At 35.9% G+C, this 21,227-nt stretch overlaps 1 long non-coding RNA gene across 1 annotated transcript; it reads left to right on the forward strand.

Moving 5' to 3' along the window:
• The first annotated feature begins 10,647 nt into the window (after nt 1-10,647).
• Nucleotides 10,648-12,561, forward strand: LOC149417356 (uncharacterized). The gene is made up of 4 exons (XR_016303249.1): nt 10,648-10,740; nt 11,536-11,662; nt 11,908-12,054; nt 12,239-12,561. It is a non-coding gene; the product is annotated as an uncharacterized LOC149417356 (long non-coding RNA).
• Nucleotides 12,562-21,227: the final 8,666 nt, after the last annotated feature.

Genomic DNA, 21,227 nt, shown 5'->3' on the forward strand with positions numbered 1-21,227 from the left:
CGGTGGCGTCGGGCGTCGTGGAAGCCGTGGTGGTGGATGGTCTCCGGGTCCTTGGGTCCTCGGGGCGGGGCTGTGGTGCGGGGATCGTAAGGCGCACGGTCCCGGTCTTAGTGCGATGCGTAATTTGGTGAGCGCCGGGCGGTACCACGACCGGGGAGTCCTCGTGGTCAGCGGGGAGCATCCGGGTCGGGAACATGGTCATCTGTGTCGAACGGTGACTCCTCTTGAAAAGGGAGCACGTCTCGGGTGCTTGCGGGCGGTTTGTGGGGGCCAGCGTGGATCTTCGTAAGTTGAGTGTTTTGCGTAGAAAAGTGATGCCTTGAGAAAGGCAGTTGGGGGCGCGAGCGCCTGCTCAGTGGGCCGGCGGGATTCCTCCGGCCGGCAAAAGTAGCGGGGCCTGGCTGAGTACACAAGCCAGACAAAAATCCAGGAACCTCGTAGCATAGTGAATCTTATCTCTTTCTGAGCGCTATGTTACGGGGGACCTCGGAAAAATACTAACTTAACATGTTTTACAAATTTGATCGCTTTGAGATCATTTTTACACATTTATTTACAAACATTTCTTATTTTTTGTCGTATCTTGACAAACAAAAAATCTAGTTGTCAAGATACACATTCCTATAACTACTATGCATTTAAACTATGTAATTGTCATTCATGTAAGCGTTCAAAATCTTTTCTAACTCGCAAATTTAAGCGACCACTATCACCAGTACTGCCGACAAAATGAATATGCAACATTTTGTCAGAGGCTATAAACTCATTGTTGGCGCGGGTACAACCCCCCACCACTTTTGGGCTCCTAGCCCAATGTCGGGCGCGAGTCAGGCTAATTAAATATAAGCAGCCACATAATTAAAAATAAATCAGTTCATCTTTACCACCGAAACCAAGCGTTTTATTTATCTACAAGTGACTCCTGCCCAACATCTGCCTCACCTCGCCGAGTCTTCTGCTCCAAGATCTTCTGGTGTTACCTCTTCAAGACCAGCCGGCCCTCCTCTGGAAAACCGCCAACACCAGAAGCGAGCAGAGACAACAGCACACCCAGTGCCCACTATTCACCAAGCCTGGGTGCGGGAGGCAGATTTCATCAAATATACAACTATCATCATCATCATCGGCCGTAAAGGAGCATTCTCATCGGTTGAAGACACGGTTTGGACCCGGCGCCTAAATCTACAGTCTTGTGCGGACTCCCGTCCAGTACAAGGTGCATGAACACCTGTTCCGATATATTAGGAATATACTAAAAGTTTGTCAGGAAACGACCTGCAATCGCGTTTTAACCGGATTCTTTAAGAGATTTTTAGCAATACTCATTTTTCTCCGTGTACCTACGAAACCTTTTGAGGAGATAATTCACAGTATGATAATAATCGTCTTTATGTATACACTGCACTCTATTCTCAATAGACGGTAAAATCTGTGATTGATTTAAGTAATCTCTACACAGTTATTATCTCCCATTAATAAACGTTTATCGGCCAAACCCTTTTCAAGTTCACAATCATCAAGTTAATACACCGAACATGTAATCCCTAGAAATATGATCTGATTTGATATAAAACCCATGTCCGAAACAAGAAAGGCCAATGAAATTGATAATCTATCAAGAAAGTATTTCGAAAATTTTAAAAGTTTCATCAATTTCACTAGACGAAATTGACTTTTCTCTGGGCACATAGACACACCCGAAACACACTTTAATCGGTCCATCTTGTCAGTAGGTACTTTTATGCAAATCGAATTAAGAAAACTTACTCAATCCTACAAACACACTCACACATACACACACTTTACATTATACATGTAACACGGTAATTACTGGTCTGCAGCCAGTGAGACTCTGGCATCCCCAATAAGGAAGTTGAGTCCATTTTTTTTTTTATTTTTTTTTTATCAATGTTCGCATTCAAACTTAAATACGAGTATTTTTTTTTAAAGTTTTTTTCATAGTTAAATTAATTCTCAAAGTTTGAATTTTATTAAGCCCGCCAAAACGAGCGGAATCCGAGCGGTAAGAGGCGGGGTGTGGGTGTGACGTCATTCAAACTGTAAGAACCACGTCGCTTAAAAATTTTGTATGGAAAAAAAATTAATTCTTCAATAAGGAATTCCAGTAATTTTTTTACCAATGTTAACCGTCTATTAGAATTGATGTTATTAAAAAAAAAAAAATTGATTAAGATTTCATATTTAAATTAATATTTTAAGTTAGAATATTTGCTTTTCCCGCCGGGTACGGTATTGCCGTCGCTATTTGTTGACGTGCCCCGCGCGAATTCAGGACCACCGCGCAGAAAAGTAAAGACCAAAAGTAAAATAACGGTTTACAGCCCAGTTCACTGTGAGACTCTTCTGGGCGGCCGGCGGCCTGAAGTGTATCACATGTTATGTGACATGTATAATAATAAAAACTTCTAAGTTATGCAATAAACAACATATTATTATAAAGCACTATACGAATATGTATCTTTAGAAATCCATTTCATATAATAATAACAAAAAATACGTACATATATTTGACAAACCCAAATAAACGTTTGGCCTATACACCTCTCTCATCTAAACCGACCATCTCTCATGTAATAGAAAGAGATGCACCATAGGTGATCCGTTGTACGTACAAGTCACGACACATGAGACGTCAGAATTCTTTCGACCAATCGTGGAGCGTATACAGTCTATTGCTATTGAATGCTTTTTCAAGAACGTCAAACTAATTCTAAGAATAATAATATAGAAATATATTTATATATTTAGAATCGATATTTTTTGATCTACATGAACATATTTTTTATAAGTCAAAATATTTTTCACTCAACTTCCTTATTGGGGACTGGGATGTGTTGTGAGGATGAAGGTACTGGAGGAAGATATTTGGGGAAAGTACCTGGCTATTCATATCTGATCACTAAACACGGCCAAAGCCATCTCGAGCAACGTTTTAATTCTGAAGAGTATTTTCCACTCTGGAAGGTCCGCAAATATATTATATATTACTTTTAATGAATAATTTGTGAAATTACACAAATTAATCAAATAAAATTTACTTGTGCACGTTGGCATTTGAAACCGTGACCTCCAGCTTGCTAGTCGAGAGCTTTTACCCTCGACCACGGAGAAATATCACAAATAAGAAATTACAAGGAAACATATTTTTGGTACCTAACTACGAACTGAAAAAAAAACAATTCTTAAAAAAAAGTTATGGCAAACTCATAATACTGATATGAGCTACTTTATTATTAATTTGTACTTTAAATTATAAAATAAAGGACATAAGAAGTCAATTTACCGTGATTTTAGATTTGAAATTATTCAAAAAAAACAAATTTTGATCCACCATTTTTGTGAATATTACGAAATATAATATTAAAATACTAAAAAACGTATTTTAAATATTTATTTTACATTTAACTTTATAAGATTAATGGGTTGGGCAAATTACATTTTTAAACAACCCACAAAAATTTGTCAAAGTTTTCTCTCATCTTCATGAAAAAGTAAAATCATTCAATGCCTATATTTTATAATTTTTATAAATGGAGCCCATATCCGTAGCAGACATTTGCTTTACGTTTTAATTAATTTATTTTTTTCGGTCAAGTATTTTGACTTCAAATCCATGTTTATGTTTTGTATGAAAAATACCGTGCAGACTTTCTTCTTAGCCCTTGCACGGCTTCTCGCGCAAGACATCTCTCGAAGGAAGGAATTTGAAAAGGTTCGTTTAATTTAAGGCAAAATAAGGAGATTTTGACTTACTTTGGGAACACAGACACGCCCAGAACACACATCTATCGGATTATCTCTTCGGTGCGTTAATACAACTTCCTCGAAGCGAGAGGTTACGTAATGCGAGATGGTAGAAATATAAAAGTGAAGCTATGCCAGTTTGAGTTTGCCTCGTCTGCACTATTATAACGAATGTCGGATGATATTACCCGTTATTACACGATTTCGGTGAAGCGAGTGAAAACAGGCGAAGGCAACAAGACAAGTGGTGTTTATCAGTCAAATCAGCCAAAACGTATCTGCCTAACTATTTGTACCTGTCGTGCACCCAATAATGAAGCAACTGTAATCTACGGGCAGTAGATTAAGTGTAAGCTACATTAACAAGCCAGAAATCTTTCCTCGGCTTGTCCATAACATAAGACGCAATGGTCGCCATAATATTTGTTTTGATCCATATTTATTCTATTTTCAATAAGAAAAAAAGGTAAGAATTAATTTTCAGCAGGTAACTATTTTTGATATACCTAAAGCAGGGCCGTATTTACGTGCAGGGCTGTAGCACGTGGGCCCGCATCACAAATTGTTTAAAGTTAAGTTGTGAAGATATTAGGTATAAATTAAAAGTAGCTTCATCAGTATGAATTACTAGCCACTAAGCTATTTCCAATTTAAGTTATACGTAAAGACTACAATGTCATTCTATTTATTTTTATGAAATTATTTAAAAAAAATTAAATACTCTTTTTTATATTGGAAAACATGGCCACGAATCTCAACTTTATGTTATTTTTTATAAAGTTGTTCATTTTTAATAGTATGTTATTTTTCAATTTTTATCTCATCTATTCATCAATTTCTAAATTCGGTGCAGTAAAATTTTCTTCAATTCAATAATAAATTTTAAATATTTTTTTTAGGTCTTAGTTATTAAAATTACTGTGATTATTACTGTTACTTTCTTTTAATTACTGTCTGTTTATCCACAGACCACATCTAGGTACAACCTCGAGGTCTAAAGATCCTTAATACGGTACTGTTAGGAAGAGTACAGCAGAAATTTGTTTATTTGCAAAACAGTTGTTTAGCATTTTTCATTTGAAAATTTATTTATTTGAAAACAATTTGAGCATTGTATGTAGTAGGTACGTACCTACTACGAAACGACAGTGTAGGCGCCTTCGAACAAGGGTTCCGCAGGAAAACACTCAGGATACCATGGACAGCCAGAGGCACAAATCTATCCATTCCGGAGAAGCTAACCATCCAAAAGATTCCTTTAATTCTCTACCTACATTGTAACCTAAAATATCCTGGACAGGTCACTTGCGAAATTGAGAACATGAATCTGGAGAAGGTCATGGTTACTACCAAAGTAGAAAGAAGTAGAAGCAGTTTAGACCCACCGCTTTCCTACCCTGTAATAAGTAACAAATGGTTACTCCTTCAGGTTCAAGGCGCACTACAAGGAATTTATTGAATTCAATGAAGTTCCATTTATCTAAAAAACGACTCTAGACTCTAGATCCCCAAGTGTCCTTGCACCGCAGGAATTAGTAAAATGCTTATGTTTGTTTACGATAGTATTTATTATTTTATTTTGTCATGAAATTTCAGCAGAAAACAAACGATAATTTGAACAAAATCACATTAATAGTTGGAATAATATGGCACAAAATCAAAACCATAAAAATTCTATTAATTTAAAAGGAAGCGTAACGGTGATCAAAAGTCGCTTGTGTTGGAGCATGGACTAGGATCTAGCCATAACATTCCAGGAAGGAGAAGCGGAGGAAGATAACTGAAGCGTGAACAAATATCACAAGCGTCGGTGTCTATGGCTCTCCACGAAGCGCAAGACCGTGGGGAGTGGAGTTCCCTGGTTCGTCAGGGCAATTGGAGCTATCAAGTATCACAGGCGTCCAGAACGTCGCGTAGCGGCCGTGTCTGTGGCTCTCCATGAAGCGCAAGACCGTGGGGAGTGGAATTCCCTGGTTCGTCAGGGCAATTGGAGCTATCAAGTATCACAGGCGTCCAGAACGTCGCGTAGCGGCCGTGTCTGTGGCTCTCCATGAAGCGCAAGACCGTGGGGAGTGGAGTTCCCTGGTTCGTCAGGGCAATTGGAGCTATCAAGTATCACAGGCGTCCAGAACGTCGCGTAGCGGCCGTGTCTGTGGCTCTCCATGAAGCGCAAGACCGTGGGGAGTGGAGTTCCCTGGTTCGTCAGGGCAATTGGAGCTATCAAGTATCACAGGCGTCCAGAACGTCGCGTAGCGGTCGTGTCTGTGGCTCTCCATGAAGCGCAAGACCGTGGGGAGTGGAGTTCCCTGGTTCGTCAGGGCAATTGGAGCTATCAAGTATCACAGGCGTCCAGAACGTCGCGTAGCGGCCGTGTCTGTGGCTCTCCATGAAGCGCAAGACCGTGGGGAGTGGAGTTCCCTGGTTCGTCAGGGCAATTGGAGCTATCAAGTATCACAGGTGTCCAGAACGTCGCGTAGCGGCCGTGTCTGTGGCTCTCCATGCAGCGTTAGACCGTGGGGAGTGGAGTTCCCTGGTTCTTCAGAGCCATTCGAGTCTGGGGGTCATACCAATATTACCATTACCATAAGTATATTACATTTTTTCGGTGTGTAGTGTGAAAGACATACCTAGATGTTTTAATTTAATCTAAATAATGGACATATTTCAAAACCAATGGTTTCTTCAGCAGGATACAACGTATACTGAAAATTAATAAACATGAGAATAGACAAATAAGTATTTGTCTGTACTTATTTGTCTATAAGTTGATGCTTTTCAACAGACAAAAACGTAGTTTTTATTATTATAAATAAATTATTGTATTTATACAACAAAATCTTTTATACATTACAACGACAGAATCAAAGAGTAGACGGATGTCTAAATAACTTTATTTAAAAAAAGTTATTATTATGAATTTATATGTATTATTGAGAAAATAAATTGAAGATAAAGCTATTATGGGTATTAATAGTATTTAATTGACTATTAACACTTCCTGATTTGTAAAATTTAAAAGATTGATGGGGATCTAATTGTATTTAATATAAAATTGTATATGCCATTGTTTATTTGTCTCAAAACCATTGCTTTTAAACATGTCGATTATTTATTAAATAGTAATGTAAACAAAGTGTTTTATTTTAATTAAATTATAATGATTCCACAAAGTAAAAACTTTATTAGACGTATAAATAAATCATCTGCAGTAAATAAATAAATAAAATTACTGACAGCGATTTTTTTTTAAAATTTGAATTTGTGATTATTGACGAAGTATATTTACTTTAATATCTGGATGTGTAAGCTTTATAGTTTCGATAAGTAAATTCTGATTAGTGTTAGTTAGTAAAATATTTATTCACCATCGTTACGGAATTTTTCGGAGGTTACTCTAGTTCTCTAGTAGGTACAAAATGTTGAAGATGGGACAAAAAAATGCACTGAAAAAAATGAGTTAGCTAAAGTGTTAAGCTAATTGAAGTTGTGTAACCATCGCCTAAAGTTCAGCTACTTTACCTAAAATACTTTATGTGCAGATACCGTCGTTGTTTAGTAAAATGTGCTTGAGCTAATACAACTAAACTTTAATAATAGCACACTAAAAGCATACTTACCTAAACAAAATAATCGGTTTGGTTAATCAAGCTAAAGTAATTTACTAAACCTATTTCACTTTAGTAACTTAAGTTTATGTGTTACTTCCCAAAGTATTTAGCTAAATTTAACTAAACATCTAGTTTGGTTAAATGTTTTGTTCATATAGCAAAACTGAGGTTGGAATATCTAAATTTGGTATTTTTACATAACAATTAGTTGTTTTGCACAAACTTAGGCAAAGTGCAACAAAACTTTAGTTAAAATCTCCCGAACTTTGGTAGATCTGTTTATCGCGCAGGTGTTCATTTACGACGCAGTTATCAGATCGCCACACTTCGCACCATACGTGAATTGACTGTCGTTGCGCGCGTTGCGAATTTATTTTTGAATTGAATTGAATTTATGTTAACCGCTGCACATAGATAGATTTTAATGATTTAGGCGGCCAAAATTATTTTTGGGGTTATTTTAGTTCTAAGTTCAATTAAAATAAAGAAAAGGTATATATTTATAAAAACATACATATATTTGTCAGGTTACAAAGAACAGTAATATATAACAGAGCTAAATTCACTAAAAAATACAAATGAATGGAAACAGAATTTAACAAGTTTTCTTTAAATATAAAATTACATTAAAAATCGGTATCTTCAGGTCCAGATGTCTCTACTGACTCTGTGTTTGGGTCACCAGGTAATAAAAGTTTAACCGTTTCAGGTAGAAATGCGTTACGTGAAGGTTTTCTTATTTGTCTCAAGCAACTAATGAAGGTATCTGAACTTAACAAAAGCCTATAATATACATCTAAGTTACATTCTTCCCTAGAAAACTTTCTGGCAAAGTTTAGCCGGTACGATTGGAAATGCTTGTTCCGGGCTTCTGCAGCTTCTTCCGATAGCTGTCCAATTGGAAGGATCCCCGAACTTTTTATGATTTGGCTTCCATGTACCAATATCTTGTGCATAGTTGGCGTCATTGGGTGCCAACCATACTGTTCTACGTACAATTTTGCTGTGTCGTACGCATACTTATCATATTTTTCAGCATCAATTTTATGGCCACCAGAAATAGTTTCTCAAATAACCTTGAATCTGTAAATCAGTTCAAAGTTAATACCTGTGATGGCTGAAGCCAATTCGGGGTTTTCAAAAAACCTCCAGCTTGTGTTGCCATCATTGGTGTTGCCAAAGTTGGCCTTTGGCATGTCGATAAGCAAACCGGTTTCATTTCGAAACCTCTCCTGAATTTCCAACTTCTTTTGGGCTTCTAATGCCTTGTCTTCTTCGGTTTTTCTTTCCCTGTATTTTTTTACTGGCAGTTTATACGAAAGGTGTATAATGCTTTCTAAAATGCGGATCCGGGCGTGTAATACTGACAAGCCGAATTCCAAAGCTTGAGGGTTTACACTATTTTTCTTCGATAGATCATTAAAGGTTTTCGAAGTAGCTCCACAGATGTAGCACTGGGATGTTGACTTTGTGTCTGTGGCTGCGTTACACACCTTTCCGTCAATCATAGTCATTTTGAGTTGGTGCCCGAACGAAAACTCCTCTTCATTCAACGTAACAACTGTTTTGTTTAGTTGCTTAAAGGACTCCTGCACATATTTTATCTCTTCTTTAGTTATGTCCGTTGTTTCTTTTACAAATCGGAATCGAATCGGACGGCAAAACCTTGACGAAGAAGGAGTTGGATTCTACCAAACAATTTTACTGCCTTCTTTTCCACAAACAATGCGCAAAGGCACAAAGGAACTCATAAAAATTTTGGCATCGGAATCAGTCTCATTATCGTAAATTTGTTTAAATTTGGATTGCTGAGAACCGTCACAACCCCATTTGCAGATTATCATTAACGACTTCCTTTCTTGCTCGTTAAGCTGGATTATCACATCTTCTAGGTATTTTGATAATCGTGTTACGGTTAGATCCATTAGGCACTGTAGATTACTTTCCGTGCAAGTAGCCGTAATTCTTAGGGATTCTTTCGGCGGATAGCACTCTTGTTTTGCTTTCAAAACAAGATCATAGCAAGGAAAATGTTGTGGATTTGTTGCCCTTACTATCTCATACTGTCGTCTCGTAAAATCAGCTTCAACGAACATCTTAAGTGCTTGCAGAGGCATCAATTGAGGTACCTCATCGTTGTTGGTAACTCTACTGTAGGCTTTTCTATATTTACTAGCCCGTGTTGGGGAGTTCGTAATATCTTTAAGCACTTTCGAGGCGGTCCTATGTCCCGTTGTCTGCAACACAGATGTAGCAGCGTGAACAATAACTTCATCACCTGCGGAGGCCCTTATTTCTTCCGTTTTTCTTCTTTTACTACGCTCACTTAGTTCTCCAAAAGACTTGGGTGGTCGACCTTGCGAGGAGGCTGATTCAATGGGAATCTCGAATGTTCCCTCTAACCATGATTGGTTTATTTTCAGGAAAACATCTTGGTGTTTATTTGCCTTTACCCATCGTTGCTTAATTTGTGATTTTACATAAGAAAATCTTTTTTTAAAGTCTTCTTTAGCCTCTTTGTTGTGCCCATAGCGCATAAGGAGAAAATTCTCATAATAGTCAAGTTTTTCATTTAAAGTTGGTAAATTTTGACTCTGTAGTTGGTCAAATATGTATTGACGAGTCACTACTTTAGTACCCGAGGTAGTAGGTAGACCTGAAACAAATAAAAAAACAATTTTAATACAAAATATCGCACACTCAATATTTCCTATATTTGACAAAGAGCCTTTCAAAAGGGCTTAGCTCAAAAAAGCGCGATTTTGCGCGGCTATTTCTTATGGAATTAGTTAGTTACATATATGCACTATATAGTATAATGAAAATTAATACAGGGACGGACTCATAAGTACACTAAAAAGGCACTCGAATTTAAATATATTAAAAAAAAAATTTTTTTGACAGAGTGATGTTTGTCGTTTTAAAAATGAATGACAGAGAATGTTAATTAAATTTTTCTGTAACGAAAACAAATTGTTCTTACCTGTATTATCGCAATCCATCACAGTTAAAACGGAAATATTAGCTTGAAATGAATAATGCACGTTTGGAAAGTTATAAGTTTAGGAGAGCGTCGAAACCCGACACGTACACACTTGTTCACTATCGAATTCCGACTGATCAAAGTCGACTCCCGCGCTTCCAAGGAGGGGGGAGAGGATGTTATATTGTACATAGAACTGTTGACTCGCCAATTAAATAGATACCTTACCATTATATTGATTTTAAAAAAAATACTTTTGGCCGTCTAAATCATTAAAATCTACGTATGTGCGCTGTTCCTAGTTCCTAGTGATAATGGCAGACAAAACCGTGGAGGATTATTTAATTTCTTGGAATCTGGAGGCTTACATAGAAACATTTAAAGGTGAGTTTTCTTTTTTCATTTTTTTATTGATTTGGAATTTAGATCATGGAACTATGATATTATATATTATGATAATATCCATTCTATTTGATTTAGAAACTGGCACCTTCATTATTCCATGACTCAAGTACCTACGCAATAGATTTAGAAGATTTGTATTTATTATGTACCTAGTTTGAAGAGTGCGTGTTGACGCTACAACCAAGATTGTGTCAGGAGTCATGACACAAATTACAGAGAGTGGTATATAAAAAAAAATAATAATTGGATCACTTGTATAGCGCCGTTTTTGTGCAAAATCAACTCAAGGGCGCCTTTATTTCTTTGTTTGTTTCCGCCAGTATTATTTTGTATTGAACGAATGTTGTTTGAAACTGTAGTATTTTCTAAGTTACAATTTTACCCTAGCCAGAAACTAGAACCAACCAAACTAGCTTTGAAATCGTATATATTATATTTTAATAAATGTGTATTGCAAATTATTAATTCGGACATAACATTTTGAACATTGAATTCTGTTGTTTTTTTTTTGGGAGGGATATTTTTTTTTAAATACAGGGTTTACCACCCATTGTTAATGTTTACATTTGAAATTTTCATATAAATGAAATAATTTCATTATTAAAACTATTTTATCTCCGCTTGATTCATGATACAGGGTGTTCGGTATCTGCTGTTGTATAAATATACATTTTTTTAATGAATAATTTTCATTCCTTTGAAAAATAAATTTTTATTTTCTTGTTTTTTTTTAAATTTTTTGTATTATCTCGTCGTTTTTTTTCTTTATTTCAGACTCAAGCCACTCCTGATAATATCTCAAGATGATATTAAAGAATTGATTCCGACTGTAGGGCACCGGGCACTGCCTACAGCACACATTAATGCGCTCAAGGATGTTATTAATCCACCTGTCATAAGTGTAAGTTTTTAAAAGCAGTAATGATGACATATTGTTTACCTAGGCCTTTTTTGGCTAACCATTTGGAAATAGTTGTACCGGACGCGATTTTGATACAAAAATAATAGTATTTAAAATAATAATTCCTGTAATTAATGAATAAATCGACTGCCGGGGGGGTCAAGCAATTCCAAAGGGATAAAAACAAAGCTTGACCTCTTCACCCTTTCTTTCCCCTTTGTGTACATACCCGCTTTTTTTTTCAGATTGAAGATATACCTTCAACTTCCAAACAAACAACGCCCATATATTATCAACACGATGACTTCCTTGTAAATGACATTTCCTTGTTGGAAAATAAAAACAAATCACAAAGAATAACGCAAGAAGCTTTTGAAGAGCAAATTTCGAATGTAAGTTAAATAATTTTAGTAAGTTTCAGATACCTAAGTAACTTAGGTTAATTGTTTTATACATTCCGATATATGTATTTTAGTAGTGGCAGCGTAGAAAAGCCATCCTGTGACTGATATTATGATGATTATAGAAGTGGTTATTAGTTATGTAATCAATATGCAATTTAATTTTGTTTTCCAGGACTTACGCAATCATCTCCTATCAATCAATGAACGGCAAGCACTTTTAATGCAGTTTGAGTCAAAGGGTCTGTTGGACAATTCTGCCAGACTGTGCAGTACTATTATAAGTAAGGAATTGCAGGGTAATCCAGATAGATCCATTACAAGCAAGAGATTTTATGAATTTGCTTTTCAAATCACCAAAGTCTTTAATAAAGAAAGCGCAGCTGTATATTTCACCCCATATGTGTGTTTTGGGCCTACCCAAAAAATTGCTGCTAAAGGTAAATTACTAGACACATACAGGCAGCGCCGAAAAGAATTTGCCAAATCAGGACACAAACATCTTTTACTATATTTAAAAAAAAAATTATAATAAAAAATGATAATATAAATGTGTGTATGATCAAACGTGTTTTCTTTTTTGAGGCTTTGCTGGTAGCTGGAAACAATATTTTGAGAGACGATTCTTAACAAAATAACTTTTATATGAATGAGGTTTTTAATAAGTACTTTCTAGTCTTACAAAACATAATATTTATTTATTTAGGTTTCATCTCTCAAAAGGGTTGTAATAAACTACCTGCAACTCAAAGTATTTAACCCATGATTCTGAATTATGGGTATAATCCTTCGAGTTGATGGTGGTAACATTTACACCCTGTATTGTTTTCAGCTAAACTGCAAAGCTGCACTTCCTATTTAATTTAGATAATCTAACCAAAAAGCTAAGCTACAGTACCTAAAGCTAGCTAGCAGTAGAGAGCTAAAACACCTATATCGGTAGGGCTATTCCAACCGAAGTTTAGTTAATCAACCTAACCATTTTGTAATATTAACTAAATAATAAGGTTACTACATCTAAACAGTTCAGTTTTTCTAACCGAACACTACAAAATGGTTTAGGTATATAATTTTTAGTTTAGGTAACACAACTAAACACAAAGCTGTCTCAGCCGATTAGTTTAGCTAGAATACCTGAATCGTTAAGCTGTCATAAATACAGTTTAGGTAACACAACTAAACACAAAGCTGTCTCAACCGATTAGTTTAGCTAGAATATCTGAATTGTTAAGCTGTCATAAATACAGTTTAGGTAACACAACTAAACACAAAGCTGTCTCAACCGATTAGTTTAGCTAGAATATCTTAATCGTTAAGCTGTCATAAATACAGTTTAGGTAACACAACTAAACACAGAAAGCTGTCTCAACCGATTAGTTTAGCTAGAATATCTGAATCGTTAAGCTGTCATAAATAAACTGCTGTTTAGCAAACAGTAGCTAAAAGTTCGGCAGTCACCACAGCAACTAAACTGTTTAGTAGATAATTACTGAAAATTTGGTAAATCGTACCTAAACATTTCTTTCAGTGTGTTAGAATGTTTTGCAAAGTATCCCAGCAGCCTTTCACCTAACTGTGGAGCCTCTCTTTTTCCCGTTTGTCGATTTTATAATATAATGAACTAATCTAATTTATATTCAAGATTAAAAATATGCTAATTTCTAGCATTTTAACATGTTTACGACGCACTTAATGAAATAGAAGCACTTTTTTTTTATCTAAACCTAGGCTCACGAAAGTAATTACCTGTATAAATCACATTATTTTTCACCTGCCGTTAAAATATATAGATATTATCGGAGCGTCAGTATTTATGTAACATAATTGTTATTAAACACTAACGAGAATACAGTTAAAATATTATAAAATCGTTGTATCAGATTATTACTGAATTAATTGAAGATACCTACTAGTTAGATAGATTAATCTGTACTTTCCAACACTTATCTTATTAAGCTGTTTTTTTTTAATACACTAAACTTGTTGTTAACTTCTTGAGATAGTTTTTTACTTTTTCTTCATTGTGCAAGCATTTCTTTCTCGCGTGAATACGTGTAGCCCAAAAGCTTGAGCCCAAATCACAAGATATGACAAAATATTCAAGGTCATTTAATCGCCTTTTCAAAATTTTACTACTACATAAAATTAAAATGCCTCCAAAGTTGTGTCTTTTTGCTCCTCGAGAACCTCTAAACATAGGTTTCCAAGTGATTAAGAAAAAGTGAACTGTGCTACAAAAAGAGATAAATATAAATCGTTCAAATTTTCTCGTATTTTATTCCCTCAGACTATGTGATGCCTCTAGAATCTTTTCTAATGTAAGTACCTGATACTAGATGCCTCAACATCTGTTCTAATCGTCAGTACCTTCTGTTACTCAGTTAGTAAACTCAGTAACTGAGTAATATGGGAGAAGAGGAGATAAAGCAAATTTGAATATTTTTTTCTCATCCGTTATAGCGAAATTCTAAGGAAAAAAGGTTCCGTAATTCTAAGTAGTGATGTGATTAGATTATGTATCAACTACATATTCGTTGTAACACCCGAAAATTTATTGTAAACCAACAGCACAATGAATGAGAAACTGATTGATTCAAGCATTGACAGAAATATCGGAGTACAATCGTAGTTACATAAAAACTTAGTAAAATATAATTATTTTATACCAATTTTTGGATGCCGTGTGGAAGGTTTTTTTAAGGAGATTAAGAAATGTGCATGAGCCTTGAAGATCCCTTATAAGTTGTAGGAGGGAGGAAACATCCATCCAACCATGCATGGTTGGATTGCTTCTTCCTCTCCGCACCAAATCAAGGCGGGGTGCCACAAGGATGTGTGCTGTCACCGACGCTGTTTTAGTTGCACATCAACGATCTCGTTGAATGTGCACCAATTCATTGCTACGCTAACGATAGCACCAGCACCATCGACGACACCAGCCTGGGGTAAGGCCAACCTGGTTAGTTTCAACGTCTCAAAAACCCAAGCTTGTCTGATATCGGCAAAGAGGGAGATCAATAACTGTCTGGTGCAGTTTGATTTAAGCGCTGTTTCCAATAAGGACTCCATTAAAATGCTTGAAATAATACGTGAAGTGAAGTAAGTAGAGCGAATGAACGCAGAAAGGAGTGTAAGGAGAATATATGACGCAAATGTTAATGGTAGAAGACACGGCACGATCAAGTGAATCAAATACTTGAGTCGGGCCATGTCAGGAGAATAATAGAAGAGTATGCATTAGACGATGTATGAACGTGAATGAGGCAAGGAGTGTGTGCCAAGACCGAGTTGTTTGGCGGTCCGCCCTCTCTGCCTACCCCTGCGGGAAACGGCGTGATGGTTAGTTAGTTTGTTAGTTAAGTGGATATATCAGATCGGCTCAAGTATTGGGACTATAGAAGCCCGAGTCTTGTACAGGGCTTATCAGATTCTTCAATTGTAACCAGCTACTAACCCTTTACAAATCTCAAGTACGCCTAGCAAATAAATTGAATTTGGGAGTCACCTTTGGGCTGGAGCCCCACAATACTTGATAAACTTATTTGATTATGTGCAAAGGAGGGCGGTCCATCTGATTGAAAATCCACTGTTAACAGACCGATTGCCTTTATCTCTAATGCACAGACGCAATGTGGGCATTTTGAGTCTGTTCTTCATATATTATAATGGAGCCTGCTCTAAGGAGCTAGCAGCATTGATCCCCGGTGCACAGGTACAAGTACGTGAAACTCGACGTACACGAGCGGAACACCCGTTCACAGTTGATGTTTGCTTCATTAGAACGGACCGTTTCTTTGACTCGTTTTTGTATAAGACGGCCCATATGTGAAACGAGCTACCGGCATCTTTTTTCCTCCTTCATATAAACCCGGGCCTCTTCAAGATCCTCATTAATAAAGCCCTCATACAGCCCCTACCATAACGCTACCCAACCGAGTTACGCCATAGCTCCTATGCCTTTACACTGTACAGACAGGGGGCTCTTGTGAGTCCCGAGACCCGAACCAATCCCGAGTCCACAATTCTTTCTCAATATTTCTTTCATCTTTACTTATAACTTAAAACCCACGATAACCTTATCATATCAATGCGGTTAAATATTTTTAAATGCCGGTATTTACCTCTTCAATAAGAAGTTCACGTTCCCTATAAAATACACCACTAGCCTCCTATGGTAAAAATAATAATACAGTTTATTGAACCAAAACTACTTTTTTATTCATGATAGCTGTAAAGCAGAATTTGGTACCAATTCGATAAATCCATCTTGTTGATTTTGTTCTCGAGTTGTCAATCCTTCAACGCGGCTCATTGGATTGTACGTTGGTGTGCGAGTGTCCGATGCTCGATCTCTTTATCAGTGAGTTAACTGATTAATGACTCTGTAAAGTGTCAATGATTTTGAGTGTCAGTTATTGCCTAACTACCTGTTGTTGATTAGTGTCAAATCATCACTTAGTCACTTACACAGCTTCCTGGTTAAAAGGTTGAATTAATTAATATAAGTGTGTGCAATATAATACTTATTTTATGTAAAGCACTACTTAGTAAAATTAAAACTAAATCCTTACCAGAACCAGAACATAATGAAAAAATATTACATAATAGCCAAAAAGGAAAAAACAAAAAAAATTGTAAGAAACAAACAGCGTTTTCAGGAACAACTTTTTCATTAACTTATTTTGAAGTTTATATTTATCACAAGATAACGGTCACAACTTTGAATCGATTCCTAGTTGTGACCATTATCTTTTTATATTTTCCATGACTTGTTCTGTTTCATGTTTCGTTTAGAATTATTAGTATTATTTTCTTCTTCACTAATAAACAGCGTTATATTTATAATTGACTGAGCGAGCGTAGCGAAGTCCTGTTTTTACTCGAGCGTTTTGCATTTCATCTGTCTGTAAATGTTTTTGTGTACTATATGTCCGTTCAATCCTGTCAAGATGGTAGGCCGTGTTGGATAGTACCTTTGTACTCCGATAGAGTTCGCAGACGGCAGTGAAAGTAATTTTATTTTGTTTTAAATATAATAAAAACGTAAATGGGAAGATGGACAGGATTATTGGATGATACTATAAGTTCGGATTTTTTTAAAATTATATCAAGCCTCAAGGGCGCTGTTCAGGGGAAAAATGCTTCCCTTTTGCTTTTCGTATAAATCATGGTAAGGAGATTGTTACCATCCGAAAAACATGATATATTTTATTTATTACGTGCTTCATTGAAACGCTTCGTCTCTTCACAATCCAAGGTCTATCCTTCGTCTATGCAAGTGGAGCAGAAGCAATTGTGCTCGAATCAGGTTTTCTGGAGTCTGTATGCTTCATCCTGCCACTCTTCCATTTCTATCCTTCCACACTGCTCAAACTTGTTCCTATGTACAATGGCCTGAATGGACCAAATATTTAAAAGAGGTACGTATTCAGACCCTGTGGTACGCCTTCGTCCTGCCATGAAAAGAAGTCCCCCTCGTGAAGTTCCTATATTACTTTCACAGAATATACTATACCTTCCACGTACTATACTATACCTTCCACAGTGCGACATTCAACTCACACTAGCTCACAATCATTCAATGAGAGATTCCCTCTGAAATTACGCAGATTTATATGAGCGTTCATAATCTGTTTATGTGTGTACTTATATTATTATCGGCGTGCCTAATTTTACTGGCTGGTTTTTCTTGAAATCGCATTATTATCTCTTTAAAGCCCATAACTGTTACTGTTAAACATCTCTTCAACATTTATGCCTTACGTATGCAGCGGTTAATATAGTGGTACGTATACATTTGCGAACCTGAACGCGAACCGAGCCACGAATTACGGGAAAGGAACGAAGCAACTGCAAGCGGCGTTTCGCGCCCTTTGCCTTGTTCCTTTCCCATAATTTGAGTTTCAGTTCAGCAATTCGGCTCGCGTATGTATACGTAGCACCTGCTATAATTTCTTTTTGTTATAGAACATAATAAAATTTAACGCTTACCGGATATTCTTTAAGGAGTTTTGAATAAAGACCCAAAGACGAACTATTTATCAGTCTTTTTAAAACTATAAACTACTCGTTTTTTGACAATGCATGATTGTTTAATTTTTTTAGAATATTGACGAAAATAAAGCTTAATCAAAACAAATACCAACTTCGGATCAGTCACCGGGAACTGGAAAGGAACAACAGCTAATCCTTGGTCAAATTCAATACAGGTAATTGGTATTGTATTAGTGATATATGAGTAGGTATCTACGAATTTACCGATATTCAATTTCACTGTATCGAAAACACATGTAAGTGCACGGTAATCATTTACTATATGTTCATACATTGTTTTACTGTAAGATTATTACGCGTAGGAAAATGTTATCTCACTGTTAACCATCAAATAATATCTGCATTTCCCACACTCTTATTGGATAAAAAATAAAACTTATTTTTTGGCAAGTTGACACCATTGTCTTACATCTCCCGATTTCATACTTACTACTTTCAAATTACCTTACTTTATCATTACTAATGGCTTCTACAATAATCGTTCACGAAAATCAGTTTAGAAAGAAACGTGATTTTTTTTTAAGATTACTTAAGATCCACAATTTTCGAGCAATCAACGGTTAAACGTTCCAAAGATTAAATCAGCTACAAGTTGCAAGACGTCAAAATAACGCGTTTTATTTTCCAACAGCGGAAATGAAGTAGGTACTTACCTACATACAATCCAATTTAAAGAATCTACGTAGGAACTAGGAACTCGAATGAACCGTAACGTAGATTTGAACCCAACAGTTGACAGTTATCAGTTTGACCGTTTAACAGTTTTTAACACGACAAATTCCTTTTCCGCCGCAGGAAGTTTAATAGGAAGCGTTGCGACTTTTTCCAACCGGGTTTAAGTCATGGAGCAACGGGTTAATGGCGTTAACTGTTGCAGTTGGAATGGAAATCATTTCAAAGGGGAAATCAAGAGCAAGGCTTAAATTGTTATGTAATAACACACAATGGCGTTGAAATGCCGACAGGAACATAACTTGTTACGTATTTCTTTTAATAACAAGGAAAACATAATTACCACAGTCACCAAAAGAAGTAGGTAAGTTAGATTTGAATTCGTTTTTTATTTCAACAGCTAAATAATAAACTTGTTATTTTTTTAGTAAAATCGGGGAGAACCGATAACGTTGTTGTCTCGTTGTATTCACACGGAGTAAACTTACTGATAAAAAATATTGTTAATTTATTAAAAATATGATCAAATTATTCGTCTTCCTGTTAAAAACGGCACTGCAGGTCTTCAACAAACGAAATGACTGATTTCATTTCAACAAACTATCAGTAAAGCACTAATATATTATGACGAAGTCGGAACACCTGTTTTCACATTTCGTCCATTATATGTATTAGGATAAGGCCACCTGTCTGAACACGTGTTCAGATATATTCTGAATGATTAATACTTTATTCTGAAATGGGATGCAGTCACATTTTCAACAGTATTATGTTAAATCATCCGTACTCATTTTTCTCCGTGCAGTTCTTCATCGAATAGCCAAAAACTGTATTATTGTGTTGGATATTAAAGAAAATAAAACTCCAATATTTTGGTTACATAATAAAGAGCACAAATGCAAGAATAACCAAATGATAGGGAAAGGTTGATAGAATACAGAAGAAGAAATTGCCGCACGTAATGGCTTCAAAACGTACAACGTATAGTATTGTGTAAACGATTGCAATAACTCTGAGCAGTTCCGATATACAGTTTTTTACAGAACTGTTCATATGAAAGGACATCAGAAGAAGAATAACTAATGACAAGTTTACGGACTTTGGACTAAAAAATTGCATCTAATAACCTATAAATCAGCAATGGAGAAATTCGTTAAGTACAGCTTATTTTTGAGTAATAGTCTTTCCACAGTTATCATCTCGTTAGAATCATGATTAATATAATAAGTCACTGTCATTTTAAAAACAATGGCACATATATTTTGTTTCTGAAATCTTTGGGCGGACATCATAGAATATAACATATTGCTTTTAGCCACCAAAGAAACAGAAGTGAACAGATAAAGATAAGTCTACTTACGGTATACCCCGGTAAGAACGTCTAATCTCCTTTTTGTGTGAAATTTTAACCTTTATACCAGAAACTTGGAAGCATCGATTATCTTTAAAAACTCGATGAACCGTGACTTATTTCTCATTTCCCCCTTCGAACGTTATCTTTTTTATCTATGATTCTCGCTCATTTTGTTGAGGAAGGCCGCGTGCAAAATATACGTTGAACGTTTCCTTGTTAGTCTTTTACACAATTACTTCGCGAGGATGTTTTTCTAGAACAGGGATGGCAAACCTGTACGTTCAAGTAGACAAGTGTGTCAAAGAATGAGACAATTCTTTGAAAAAATCTCTAAGGAACTATATTGTTTCCACAATAAGATTTAACGTCAATGTAAAGTAGTGATATAAAATTAGTGAAGACATAATTGATTAGATTTGCTCTTACATTATTATCCTACTTGAAAACCCCAAGTGAGGTTATAAATAAAGAGAAAAATCACCGCACGCATTAGCAGATGTCCAAAGATTTTCGACGCTCGACCCAAGAGCAGAACTAAGTAGGCGAGATCTTTACTAATTATATAACAATATTGCAATGCACAATTGCGCAGGGTATGGACGACCACAAAATTATTTGCAAACACTCTTTTCTTTATTTTCATTTTAGATATCTTCTCAAACGTGCCCTTTTTTGTGCACGACCAGACTCAAGAATTTTATTGATTTGATCTACCATATCTTTCTGGCTCGGTCCTGTTTATTTATTCCTAATTATTATGCACTAGCTCAGACCCTGATAAATCGACTTTACGTCTCAATTAATATTGAGACGTAAAAAAACTGAACAATATAAATTTAAAAAATGAACAATATAAATACACATTTCAGATATAAAATTTTGCTATCGGTACACATTTACAAAGAAATACACATTTGTTCAAAACATATCAGTTCCAATTTTGCAAATGATCGGAACTATTCATTGAACCAGAGTTAATATAAACGTTATTATGTTTGATGATAATTCAAACTTTTCAAGTGTGTCACATGTGTGCTTCCCACGCGTGTCAAAGTTCGCAGTTCCTTTTCTTGAGGATACATAA

This window comes from Hesperophylax consimilis, chromosome 15 (assembly GCF_061612785.1).
Source record: "Hesperophylax consimilis isolate HC1 chromosome 15, BYU_Hcon_1.0, whole genome shotgun sequence".
NCBI lineage: Eukaryota > Metazoa > Arthropoda > Insecta > Trichoptera > Limnephilidae > Hesperophylax > Hesperophylax consimilis.